The sequence below is a fragment of the Agelaius phoeniceus genome, chromosome 10, assembly GCF_051311805.1.
Source record: "Agelaius phoeniceus isolate bAgePho1 chromosome 10, bAgePho1.hap1, whole genome shotgun sequence".
Taxonomy (NCBI): domain Eukaryota; kingdom Metazoa; phylum Chordata; class Aves; order Passeriformes; family Icteridae; genus Agelaius; species Agelaius phoeniceus.
The window spans coordinates 9,492,046-9,500,584 of NC_135274.1; the positions used below are offsets into that span (position 1 = coordinate 9,492,046).

The 8,539-nt window shown below is 37.7% G+C and overlaps 1 long non-coding RNA gene across 1 annotated transcript in view; it reads right to left on the minus strand.

Moving 5' to 3' along the window:
• LOC143694843 (uncharacterized) overlaps window positions 1-3,808 on the minus strand; it is a 64,621-nt gene extending 60,813 nt beyond the window's left edge. Inside the window, exon 1 of the long non-coding RNA XR_013183568.1 lies at window positions 3,660-3,808. This is a non-coding gene — a long non-coding RNA (uncharacterized LOC143694843). The remainder of the gene's footprint in view (window positions 1-3,659) is intronic.
• Window positions 3,809-8,539: the final 4,731 nt, after the last annotated feature.

Sequence of the window (8,539 nt, forward strand, 5' to 3'; positions counted from 1 at the left end):
TACTTGCCTTCATCTTTGCATTTTCAAAGGTTATCCTTTTGAGCAATAAGAAATCTTTTTAAAATGATTCATCTGACAGTGTCATTTTTAACTTTCACAATATCCCATGCTGTTATGACAAACAGTGCACAGTTCAAAAGAAAGGAATGTTTCTATCAAAGTATTCCACACAAAGAATACAGAGCCCAGCATGGAATAACTAATGGCCCACACTACAGCAGTAGTCGTTTTTATAAAGTTCTTCAACCCCAGATGCATTCAGGTTTACCAAGCTGTGATACAAATCTTTTCTATGCATACAGTGTCTCTCTGTCTGACTCAAGACTTGATTTTTTCTAAGCATATCACATAGCAACACAGAGGTGGGTTTTTTAAGGGCTCCCCATTCAGCACCATCAAAACATGGCTTCAGAAATGCCTTTACGTGTAGCATCTATTTGCTGATGATTGCTCAAATAGGCTACTAAGGAAAGGGTGCAGATTGAAAAGCAATTATAGGGGATGGTACTTTCAGGATGGTCTGCTTGCAAATACTCATTGGTTTGAAGGAATTGTGAGAGGCAAGTGTCTTCCAGGACAGATTATAAAGGATGGGAAGGAGGCAGGAGCCTGAGAAACAGAAGGAGGCTCTTCATGCAAGGAATTGCTGGGTCAGGTTATGCAGGTCCCTAACATCTGAGGTTGACCTGCCAAAATCAGCTCTACAAATTCAATTTATTTCAGTATGAACATAATGTAATTTTGTCACGTAAAGCCTTAAAATTTGAAATCTACTCATTGATTTTTGACCTAAGCTTGTTTTCAGACCACATAGAAGTAGGTCAAATTCTAGAGCTCCACGTTGGCTCTGGTGCCACATCACCTTCCCAATGTGCTCAGCTGTTTGGCTGAAGGAAAAGGAAGCAATGATCACCACTACTAAATATTCACTAAGCATGCAGATGCTCTTCCTTGAAATATCTTGATTCTTTTTCTCATGACATGCTCACTCTCTATCTGTGCAGTTCTGAAGTTTTATCCAAATCCCTCTGAGATCAGTCAATTCTATTTCATCTCAGGGCCTATTTCTACTCTGACTAGCAGCACTTCAGTAGAAAAAATTAGAGATTCACAGCACTACAACATGTCAAATGAAATTCTATATTTTTAGCTGTTCAATCATAGTATCTTTTCAGCATTAAAAAGAGCAAAAGGAGTAATAAAATTTTGCTAAAACTAATATAAGAGGAAGAGGATTTAAAGACAATGGGTTTAGTTACTGGTTATGAACACATACAACACCAGTATTTTGCTTCCTTACTTGTTTTTATAACTAGTTCCACAAAAACAGAATCAGGAAATGAAGTTATGGATTCCAAAAGAGAAAGTGGCAAATAGACTCAAGCTGCAGATAATTTCTTCCCTGCATTATTTTTCCTCACTTCCCCTCTCCCAGAGAGCCAATTTTTTTACACTGAAAATCCTTCCAAAACAGGTCAAAGAGATCACACACTACTGCACCATGACTTACAAAAAGAAGGAAATGTTCATTGCTCTGTTAACATGTTATTGCCAGAAATACATTTCCACTGCAGCATTAAATCAAGATTTATCAGAATTGTTTTCTTATTGTCCTGATGCTCAGGTAGAGAGTGGTTTAGCTGGCCAATAAATAACTCCTTTTAATGAAAGCTGCAGTGGTGCCCTACCAACATGTCATTCCAGACCTGAGCAACACTGCACTACTAGAAATCATTCCAGAAGTTTTTCAAGTGTTTCATGCCACAAAAAAATCTAACTGTGCAATAGAAATCCCTTGCCTGTGGTTTTAAAGACAGTAGCATTTTAGACAAAATGAGTAAATGTAAGGCTGACTGATGACTCTAGGAACTGACACAGTTGGGGAGCTCAGGTGAGCTCAGGGGATGTTTGGGTGCAAGGATGGACTGAGGAGGGGCACAGGACAGTCAGAAATTACTTGAGAACCACAAGAGTGTGCAGGCTCTTGCCACATGTTCCAGGCAAAGCCACAGAGTGATTTCCAGCTAGAAACTCCTCCCCAAATCTCTCTACCAGCATTTGTAGTTGCCCTTCCCCAGATACAATGCACCCTCTATTCTTTCCACTACAAGAAATAAATGAAATTTACCCCGTGCCAGCACATGAAAGAATATGTATTTTCTTTTACAAGTAGTGAAGCCTTGGGAAGGAAGGCTGGATACTCAGGATCCTGGAAGCAATCCAGAAGGAGGACATCTCCTGAGGCTAATACAATTATGGTTCCATTTTGGCTGGCTGTGCAAGGAGAAGGGATCATCTAACTCCCAGGAATGGCAGGCAAAGGTTACAGTCCCAGCTTTGTACAACAATGGGTCAAGCCAGACACTGATTTTTTAGTCAGTGAATTTGTGTAGGAATAGTTAGAAAAGAGGAGTAGTCCTGACACTGATGAATCTGCAATCAGGGTGAGGGCTGGGAGCTCAAACACAGTGTCAGGCTCTGGCACAGAGACCAGCTGCATGGGGACATATCTCTGCATTTCTGCAGAGCAGCCTGCTGAATCAAAGCTGAGCTAGTTTATTTCATGGATTATACATGTATTTAATTAAATTTCTAGATAAATATTTGTAGCAATAAGTTTTTGAAGTACTGCAAAGTTACATTGTATTAAACATTTATTGCAATCTTATGAAATATTCCTTGTGTTAAATATTTACTGTTATTTTCAAGATATTGGAATTGAGCTTATTATAAACATGGCACAAATGCAAAGCCATCTTTCTCAGAGCAATATACTTCCTGAGTTGCTTTTAGACTTATTTCCTGATGGATATTTGCCATTAATGTGCTATGACTTTTTCCTTTATGAAAAAAGGCCCTAGCTCAAGCTAAGAGAAAGTTGTAATTTAAAAGACAGTTTCCACAGTGCTCAGCATTCTCACTATAATAACAGTTTGTCCTTTTCCTTACTGCAGCTACTGTGTTAAATATTTATATTGATGTTTATTTTGTAAACAAAGAAACTGAATTAGGCTAACATAGGAAGAGCCCATGATGTGGTTTAATATCTGTATTTGTTTTATGACTATTTGTTGTGGCCTTTTATGCAATTGATTCAAAGGATGGTGTTAAATAATAAGTAACATTCTTTAAACCATATGAAAGTATTTTTATTTGCTGAAGATAATTTTTTAAAAAATAAATAAAAACTAGGATTGCATACTGTGGAGAATATCCAGCCTCTAAATTATATGCAGTAAAATAGTGAAATTATTAGTAAGTGTTTGGTTTTCTTGAAGACAGTATGATTGTCACAGTATCCTTTGGAATTTGACCTAAAAACCTCCACACATTAAGCCCAGAGAAATCAAAGGCTTTTGGTCTGACATTTTTTGTGATATTTTCCTCCTGATCAATAATTGAACAGTCCAGCCCACTTGAAGGTGCTAAATGTAGGACAACTACTCACATTTATTTGGTTCATTATGTTTCTGAGGTTATCTTGGGATTTCTAGAAAGTTTGTTGCCTATAAACTCTCCTGCTGCTTGCAGCTGCACAAATAGAGAGTTCTGGCTGGGGAGCACCTGGGCTGTGTGCTGGAGGGAAGAGCATTCACCTGCCTGGACTTATACCCTGGGATTTGTACACAGCAGTTCCTTTGGCATCTTTAGGGTCTTACCTTGACAGGGGTGACTGCTCTGCATCCCTTTGACATCAGTGTTAACACAGTCACCACTTCACAGGGCCTTAGAAAATGTCTGGCCATTCTTAATCCATAGAGCACTTAGAAGTGTCTTGCTGCCAGTTTTCTCAGTCATCCCTTCAGTCCAGGTCGAAAGGTTGGGGATTTTTTTTCCTGATTATCTGAGGAATCTGACACTGAAAAGGCAAAGGAAATAAAAAATCAACCAAGAAATGCAATAAGGACAAACTGAGGAACTGAAGCATTTATTATTCTTCAGATAAGGTGGGTAAAGACTATCAATGCACCAACTGTTATCAGAGAAAAGGTGCTTGTGTTTTCCTGTCTAGTTAAAGCTGTCAGAGCTCAGGACATAATGCACATTCCTCAAGCTCAGTTATCAACACAACTCAGATAGGCTTGTATATTTTTATGTTCCTACTTTAGCATCATAGTGGTCTGTTGCTGTACATTCTTTAGATTTTACACACATCTATTGGAAGTGTCAAACATTAGTTTAATGTTCTTAGATCTGTGTTCCTTCTCCTTTCAATCTGATGCTTAGTTAAAAAAACTGCAGTTACATGTTGCTCCAAAGCTGACTTGAAAGAGAAAAATTAAACTTTAAAGATGTACCTAACCTGGGATGAAATAAATTGCTCCAGAATCAGCAAACACCATTTTTCAAGGTCTGAGATAAAGACAGTCCTTGTGTACAATGTATGTTACCTGTATGCCTACAAAACTCTTACATAAATGCTTTCAAAAACAAGAACAAATTTTTTATTCAGTGAGCAGTAAGAGAAGTGAAACGTTTCTTTTTGGGAAGTTAGAATAATGTTTGCTTGAAAATCCTGCATATCTAGAGAAGCAGTCTCAAAGTTCTTACATGTCTCTTGGCATAAAATTCAAGTAATTTAAATCACTGAGTACTTCAGTGAACATTCTCAGAATCATTTTGTGTCATATTTAGACACATTCAACTACATGTGTAGTTTCTAATTATTTCATAATTAATTATCCCTTGTTGAAAAATGTTATTTGAATTCCCCAAGTACTTTTTGATGGCAGTTAGTTCATCTTGTTCAGTGTTGTCTTTGATGCCATTTTGCTGAATTCCACTAAACTAAATGAAGGTCCTTTTTTATAGAAGTCAATCACAAGGGCTTCATGCACCATCCAGTGAGAGAACACCATAATCTTCTAAAATAAAAATAATGGATTGGGTTTTATGGTGCTCTATGTGTTTTTGATCCCCAGCTAATCTTTGGGAAGACCCAAAGTCCAACTTCTACCTCCAAGCACTCTTTTGCTTGTGTCTCAATTTGCCAAAGAAATGCTTGCTCTTTGAAAAAGAACCTTTAGACTAAACCAGAAATCTGCTCACCAGGAGCTAGCAGACACCACTTGCTCTGTATAAAACATGAAGACAGGATATTCCTCAGCTGAATGAATGCTACAGAAAAATATACAAACAAGATCATAGGCATTGTATAGGTGAGGAACAGCACACTGGCAAGTTGCTGAATTTTTGTTTGTACAATGCTTTAGACCACATTAAAATAAGAACCATTCATATCCATTGACTATTAAACAAGATTTTTTTTTTAGCAAGGTGTAATCTTTAGTCATTCAAAAATATCCACTGCTTCTGAAGCAAAGCCAGATTTATTATGGAAAAAAAGTGCCAGTGTAGTTCTTGAGTTTACCTCTCAGATTTCAATAATATCCTTTTGTTTAAAAAGGTATCCTTCCTGGTCCCATAGACTTCATTCACCTAGGAGTGAAATGAGCCTTATCGTGTTGAATTAGTCAGTTAGTTTCAAGGTCTGATCAGGGAAAAGAAAACATTGCTGAAACTAACATGAATTAGACTATAAACAAGGAATTCTGATCCTGCTCTAAGTTCAAGACACTCCAGGCACATTAGAAAAAAAAAAAAAAATTAAGCTTAGGCTTGAAACTGGTCTCTGTCCACTGACCAAGGACTTCTGGGTAATTCCTTGGTGTTTTAAATTTCAACTACAGCCTCACTAACTAGCCTGGCATGTTAAGAGCAGTATCAGTGGTTTGCTGTAGTTACACTTTATTCTCATCATCTTCACATGAAACAGCCTAGGACCACCCAAAAACACTTCAGCATATATCATGCATGAATGTTAAAGCAATCCATGGGATAAATTGAAATATCAAACTGTGAGCCCAGGCTTTATGCATGAATTCCATTGACTGACAAGTTGGGGTTGTTTTAGTATTTTGTTATCCATGTTAAACCACAAAGTCCCCACATGTCCTCATTATTCACCTCCTGGAAAAAACCTACATAATTATTGAAATATAAATTTCATACATACTCCATCAAAATCTAATTCACAAGGTAAAAAATACATAATGTGTTGGTGAGGTTCTTACCTTGCAGAGGACACACTTCAGACCCTTTCCAGTCCCAGGGATACACACTCAGCCTACCAGAGAAACAAAGGCCATTGCAGGAACTTGGATCTTTTCTATAATTGCTTCAGCAAATGTCACAGTTGAGATGGTCACAATACAGAGAGTACCACCACACAATTTCAGAAAGCTTCAACTCATACAGAATAACATCCTATCACTTCAGAAGGCTGCAAGTAACTGCCCTTCTTCTTTAGCCCAGCCTTTTATCCCCTCCTGTTGATGCCCTGCACCTGTGTGCCCTCTGCTCCCTTTGGTGGTTGGTCAGTGCCCCTGGGCACTCCATGGCTCATTGCTGTCAGTGCTGCTCACCTGCTGCTCACACCTGTAGCTCATTGGGGATCAGGCTCACACAGCCCCATCCCAATCACCACAAACTGTGTGCCTACATATAATCACAGAGAAACCTGTGAAAACAGTCCAGAAAATGTGAACACTGATGTACAGGTGACTCCATTTGGAGTGACGGAATCTGGGGGCACTTGGGACCTAGAAAAAGATGTGTAAGCAGCAAACATCACACTAACTTGTCTTTATGACAAGCTTAAGTCCTCAAACTTTTGACTACAAAAGTCTGAATTCATGGCTTTATACCATCAAATATTTAACTTTTATTGTTTCATCTTGATGCATGAAGAGACAGAGCTTTTGGTAGTTCTGCTGTCTTGGATGCATTGGCACAATTATTAAGGTCAATTAAGAATCTTCTATTTGTTAAGCCTTGGACAAGGATCTTTCTACCCTGAACAGAGAAGTTTCTCAACAGAGAGAAGAGGCACCCCATTATCCAGATATAGGAAATAAAGTAGCATGTTAAATAAAATAAAAATGCTGTAAATTGTCTCCAAGCCGATTCCTGAAATATATTTAAAGATAAAAGGGGTCATACTTTGTCCTGCTGTATTCAGAACATATCAATGATGAATGGGATGGCAGGATTTATGCAGATAAGTATTTTTACATATATTTGTTTTAAACTTTACATGCTTAATTCTCCTTCTGGCTCATTCTACAGTGAATTGCAGAAGGAAAAGTCAACTCTAGTGATAAATTGCATAAGATACAATGAAGAGTATTCACTCCAAAAATGCTAATAGTGAAACCACCATGTTCCAAACACTTCTGTAACTAAGCCTCAAGGAAACAGCTCTTACTGAACAATGTTGTTATTCAACATCAGACTCAGCATCAGAAGCATTGGCAGTCAGGCAGTTCCTGCAGTGCTGATGTGCTGATAAAGTCATTCTTGCTTTTGGCTGGGCCAGGGCCCTAAAATAACATCACTGGCACTCAGAGGTAAACTCATGACTATGAAGGTAAAAGATAACACTGTACCTACTATATCACAATTTTCAACACAAGTCACTTTATGTACTCAAAGTTCAGCTTCCCCATAGAGGAGCCAACAGGCTGAGCACTGCTCTGGATTCACTTTTTGCTTCCCAGAAGGTCCCAAATAAGTATGAGACACTCCTGTTGTCTTTCTCCTTAATCATGAATCCTGTCTCTTTCCTGAAAAAGCACAAGGAAATAATGCACTGCCAGTAGCTTTCCCCAGTCCTAACAATGCTTTAGGAATAAATTTTTTCATCTACTCCAGACAACATATACTACTGGCAGTCTTACAATGGCTTGTGATATGAAAAACTTAATCATAAGAAACACAGCTAACAGTGAAATTACATTAGCTTGAACAGTGTTTTACATAATCCTCAACTGCCTGATCTGACATATTAGGCTTGTTTTACACTCTGATTTTCAGAAAATACCAGATGTGGCTTTTTCCCTCAAACTAGTTGCTGGTTTCTCTTCTGAGATCCACCAAAATTCACCTTGCACATGTCAGTTTAGAAGTGAGATACCAGCACTAGTGTGAAAACTAGGGTGCTCCTTTTCCGAAAATAAGTATAATAAGGAATATAAAAGAAAACTTCACAGCTAAGAGAGCTCATTAATACAGAAAAATAATGCATTTCAGTTATCCTAGTATTTTCCTATAAAGTTCTTGATCTGATGGTGATGAGATACTAAAGACTGCTTAGTTCAGAGTACCAGGGCTGACTAAGAAATGTGATGCTCTCTAGAGTCTTTTCAGAAGCAGAATGGACAACCAACCTCTCAAAATACTTAGAAGAAAGATAACTGCTAACATTTCCCAAGTTTTCTTTCTTAACTAAATAATGTCTGTAAGAAATACGTGTCATAAAATCAGAAACAGAAAATAAAGGTGAAGAGTGAGATAAAAAATTTTCTAAAACTTTCTGTCAAGCTGCTTTACTCTGATTTTCCTGTAGTACTCAGTCTATGGTTATGTATTTTGAAATATGGCACTTTTCAGACCACTAACTTAAAATGAAAATTGTAATTAAAATGCATTATCTCAGTAAAATGAGATTTCTTATGTTTTGCATACATTGTGTCCTGAA